This window comes from Pieris napi, chromosome 15 (assembly GCF_905475465.1).
Source record: "Pieris napi chromosome 15, ilPieNapi1.2, whole genome shotgun sequence".
NCBI classification, from domain to species: domain Eukaryota; kingdom Metazoa; phylum Arthropoda; class Insecta; order Lepidoptera; family Pieridae; genus Pieris; species Pieris napi.
In genome coordinates this window covers 3,880,182-3,886,181 of record NC_062248.1, presented here as the reverse complement: position 1 = coordinate 3,886,181, position 6,000 = coordinate 3,880,182, and positions in this window count along the sequence as shown.

The window sequence follows — 6,000 nt, the reverse complement described above, 5'->3', positions numbered from 1 at the left end:
CAAATCGCTACAGCAGATAATCTCAAAATGGCGGCGCTTTCCACGACGCGTCACTATTCTAACTTAATGTAATGAATTCTTTGATCCTTTAGCTATCTAGTGTTATAATTTTGGATAAAGAGGATATAACTACAACTACAACTGTATTACCGATTTTTTTATCATTAGGTTTTTGGATTGACCCCGTATGGTAGCTATAAGATAAGACAATTTAAAGATATTGTTATAGAAACATTATCTAGTGTTTATTATATATATTATATTATATGTTTTTATTAAGTGTTTATTATCTATATAAGCAAGTTATCTGCTTCTATATTTAGATCTGAGTGCAAAGTTTTGCTAAGACTTGCCAACTATGACTTCTGCTTATGGACTCCACGTTTTTCTGTTTTAGCGCCTTTTGAACAGTTTTCCATGATTAGTTTCTATTTATAAGCAAGAAGGTTTCGCCCTTAAAATATACCATTATATACCTAACAATTAGGGTTTCTAGGCTATTTAATCGTACATCTAAAAGTTAACTCTTTATTGTCGATTAGAATATTATCTAGTCTAGGGGTGTACCCTTAAAATATTACGGGTCAAATAGCCTAAGTTAAATTTTTATACAACAAACTAAGTCGAATTGAACTTAAATACTCTTTCGTCCCTTTCTTACAAATTGTGTTGTCGCTCAGATAAAAAGAGGCAAAATATTACTTTAAACCGGTGCAATTATAGGTCCATAATCCATATACCTATTCGTGTCTCAAGTCACAATCACGTCTTGAGCGCTGTCAAATATGTCAAACTTTATAAATAAAATATACTCTGACAACTGTTGAAAATAGATTTAAGTTGAATTGCATAGTGATTTCTTTTTTATGAAAACGGCGGTTAATTTTTACATACTTAATGGATAGCTAAGTAATTAAGTTTACCTATAGTAAGGACTTAAACGTTACCTATAAAGTAAACATAATCGCCAGTATTTAAAGAGACACAAATAATAACCCGCATCAGGCGACGGTTTCACTCCGCCATTATTTTGTTTATTTACTGCGCGGAAGTGGCATGGCGGTGTTATTCTGATTCAAATAACGACATGACTTTAAAATCGATTCAAAGAAATTTTGCTGAGTATCACTCCCTTATATTATAACATATTATACACTCTTAGTTTTGTGACGTTCAAAAACAAATGAAATTAGACAATTACAAATACATTTACGGGACTTAATAAAAAGAAAATATAAAAGCTGCAGCTTTAAATATACTCAAACAAAATACACTCTCAAACTATGCCAAAATTATTTTGTTATCAAATTTCATATCAAAAACTCCAGTTCTTATTTTGTTTTTGAAAAAAGTATCATAAATACTTATATTATTTAATATATTTCTAGTAGTATAGTCTATCAGGAATAAGATGACACTAAAAACGCCACAAATTTCATTACTTTGTGGCCGTTGTGCTCATGAATGTGAAGCAAAGTAAAAATAACGTATGTTTTTCTAATGAAAATTTTTTTTTGGGTATCACTTGGATTTTTTTTTCTAAGCGCTGGAGAGCTGTTCCGTGCGGGGTTAAAGGATTATGCATTCTTTCTGGGACACCCTCTACTAGATATTTAAGTTTTAATCGTTATTTCGATTAGAACAAGTATGAATGATGAGCTATTTCAAGTTAGATACTCTAAAACTCCGACGTGACTTCATTGATCTATATAGATTACTTGTATAGCCTATTTACCTTTAATTCTCATACTAACCTTCTTGCTAAATTTTCCTTTCTTTTATGCATACACATTATTTTAGAATTCATAAATAAATATTTAATGAAATATTCTAAAACACCAGTCCACAGAGCGCTTTTTAAGACACTTCTGACTGCGCATAGCTTCTTTATGGACCAAGCAACCATTCCAGGTAACTCCAAACCGTGTTAGGAGAAAAGCGTAAGGGTCTCCCGGCAATGCACCTGCAAACCCCCTGGTAAACTCTTTTAATGAAGCGTCTGCTGGTTTGCCTTCTCGGGTAAAAACAACGTACAACAAGAATCATAAAATGACTGCTTCACGACTGATTTGAGAGCGACTGCCGATGCGAAAACCGCTGTGTGAGTTCGAAAAGTGAGTTACAGAATCGCAAGGCAGTTATTGTAAATATTTAATTGGTATTAGCTTATGTCACGCGGGTAACTTAAAAACTTTCTCTCAAATTTCTTAATACATCTATTAGTGTTCATTACGCAATGTCAGCACATTTTTGCTTAAATTAAGTCGAAGATATTTAAAGGAATCATAATCCTAGATTAAATACACTGTGTATTAATATTTGTATAAAATATACAAAACATTCACGACCTCAACTATGTTCTTTAAAAACCAATAAAACAGTAAGAAAATTTAAAATATATCATGATCACCGAATAATACCCCTGGAGAGGCGCCATGGCCCACTCCACCCACGGGGGGAAGCTATTAAGCCAAGCCAAAACTAATTTAAATTAAATCCTAGTGAATTACTCGAGGAGGAAATTGTCGAGCGTACCCTCGATGCTCTCAGTGGTACAGACGAGAGGAAAACTCTACTTTATATACAAGCCTAGAACTAATGTGTTCGATTCTCAACCTTAGTCACACTTTATAACACCTGCTAGTGAAAAAAAATTATAAGAAACCAGAATTTTGAACAACTAAAATGTTTGACAAGTTGCCCATCTTGATAGATGTATGTGTTATGGATAAAAAGCTGTTAATGATTTCATCTGAATTGTTATGATACCTATAAAAAATAGCTGATCCCAACAAAGGCTTCCTTCCACGCCCTTCCGTTGTCCCTCTCACCACTTTTGCCAAACCTTGCCTGCCACCAGTTACATATTGTCTGCCCTCCCTTGCACTGACTGACTTTATTACAGTTTTGGAAACCACCTCATTATAGCTCTGCTTTCAGAATTGTTATGGTAATATTTGGTTATTTATATGGTATTTGATTTCCGAACCAATTCAAATTAGGGTCCTTCAAGAAAAGAGCGTACCATTTCTTAAAAGGCCAGCAACGCACTCGCGAGCCCTCTGGCATTGAGAGTGTCCATGGGCGGCGGTATCACTTAACATCAGGTAAGCCTCCTGCCCGTTTGCCCCCTGTTCTATAAAAAAAACAAACATTAAACTTTGTATGAATAGTCTCCCATTTACCTGAGTTTCACAGGAATATTTCATAAGCACTTGTCTCCGCGACTGTACCATCTATATTGCTCTGGAGCGACGTGGTGTCGTCGTTATATGTACCATTTGAATATTATCTAACTCCCTCCAGTTTAGACGGAGGCCTCGGCTTAATTAATGCAAATTTGAGTGCTAACAAGATTATGAATCCAACCGCTTTTTGAGAGCACACTTAAGTAGCGTATAACTTGAGTGGCTGTATGCATACTAAGGGAGAAAACTTGAATAATTTGCAAAGTTCAAGTTTAAATTTACATGTTGTGTAATGTAATCGCTAGGTTCTGAAGACGTGAATTTGTTTTTCAACTACTTACCTACAATTATCAGTATCGTAATACAGCGAGGAAATGCTGCCGACATTAAAGGTACACTGCCACAGGGAACAAGCTTTATAAATCGCTTTATTTTTGATTTATCAATGTTTCATTATTTACTGCTATGTAGGCAGAGGGCGTTCACTGAGTTCACCTCGCTCCAAGTCTCTCCGACTCTCTTTGCCTCATTTACAACTGTACTACGCCAGGTTTGCTTGGGAAACCCACCAATTCCTTGCGTGTTCCAATCAAGCACCTGCTTGGGGATATAATTGGAATTCCTTCGGAGTGTATGGCCTATCCATTTCCACTTGCGTCGCTTGATCTGATGGCTAATCGTGGTTTTTTGGCAGCGCCCCCAAAGTTGCTCTTTAGAGATCTTCTGGGGCCAGTAGATGCTTAGAACACGGCGAAAACAGCGGTTGACAGACTTGGAGTCGGTGCGAGATGTCTTTAGTGGCCTTCCACGTATCGATCTCTTAGATCAGCACAGATTTGACGGTGAAAAAAGTAAAGACATATAGGTAGGTACATATTTCACTTTTGCCCTTGAATTCATACTAAAATTAGTTTTTTTACATTTAAGATTTTCCGATTTTTACTCTGGAACTACAGTCACAGTTTTGATTCCTGCCATTTTAGTACACATATAAAAAACATTACAACCAATTTCATATTTCAAGTTTCCTAACAAAAGCGAACTACAAATAAGATCTAGAAATTTCCACGCCAATTTTTGCCAAATCTAAAGCAAACCAGTGCTACCGCTACAACCTTTTAGGTCTAGGCCTTAGAGTTCTATATCTGTTTTATGATCACTTGTTAATCCAATAGGCAAGTAGGTGATGAGCCGCCTGTGCTTGACACACGCCGTAGACATTTTTGGCCTAAGAACGATGTTTCGATGTTTTATTTCACCGTTCGAGCGTATGTTAAGTACGCACATATACAGAAATTCCATTGGTGCACAACCGGGGATCGAACCTACGACCTCAGGGATGAGAGTCGCACGCTGAAGCCACTAGACCGACACTGTTCTTTTCAAATCTAAACGCGCATTAAAAACCCATTTCTCGCGAATTATCGATTTAACAAAGTCATTTAGTGAATTAACCCTTCGCTCCCAGGAAGTTTGGGCGTGACGTCACACCGGGTCATCCATCATAGAGTTGCCAGTTATTTTAAATCAATTGTTTTCGCGCGTGCCCACCATCCATCTTGCCATATCAATAAAAAATAAACATTTGATACGCTCCGATTGGTTTGATTAAAGGATTTAAGATTTCTGTTATCTCGATTGTGTTTTGTTATAGACTGTCATACTCGCGAGTGCGTTGGCGGCCTGTCGTTAATTACCACGTTTTTGCATGAATATTATCTACATATTCAATGAGGTAACATAAATTAGACACAATACAAGAATATTTGATCAATGTTTTATGGTTTAGGTTTTCCTATATAACGGTTTTTTTATGTAAACGTGGCAAAAATGCAGGAGGCTCACCTGATGTTAAGTGATACCGTCATCCGTACATTGCCAAGTGCAAGTACGTTGCCGGCCTCTTAATGTTATGTTATTAGAACTACTATTTTGAACGTTGATATGTTAACTGGGTATATTATATTTCAACGAGTGTGTCTATATGATTCGCTGTATTATTTAAAGTGTAACTTTTTTATTGTCCGTTGAGTGAACTGACAAAAGTTCAATTATTTGTTAGTGGCTATAGTAGTTAGTTAATTTTTTGTATTTATTTTGTAATTGAATTTTTTTCGTGCGTAAATTTTAATCATTTCATGTGCATTATTGTCCATTAAGGGTAACCTATTAGGACAGGATTGTTTTTTATAAATAAATAAATAATAAATAAAGATGCGGACCTGTTGTCCTGTACACACAAAAAATATCATAAAAATTGGTCCATTTATAAAAAGATAGCTTTCGCGATTATATATTTCTTGGATTCATATTTGTTATTCAATTGTGTTCATTCTCCGCTTATTTGGCATTATTCAGCCAAATTTAGCTATTATATACATTACTAACTCGTCATAAGTTAATAATGATAAATTCGCGTTTCTAACTAGAAGTTTTTTTTTACATTTTGTTTTTAATAAAATAATAAACGGCAAAAATATAAGAATCTATCCACCAACTTTGATTTCGTAACCTTTGGAGTAGAGATTCTTGTGCCGTGGGGTTCAAGTAGGTACACAGGCGCTAATCAAAGATTTAAGTTAGTGCCTGGTACCTACTGGTAACCCCAGAGCTGGTACTTTCCTCGCTCAACGAATAAGTATCGCAATACAGCGACGAAATTTAGCATTAAACAGGGACCAAACATTTTAAATGTATATTTAATAGTTAATATTATTTTATATACCTACAACAAAATATTTTAGCTCTTCACAGAAATACTTTCAAACATTACAGCGTACACAACATCAATAATAACGTAAGCGTTTGAACG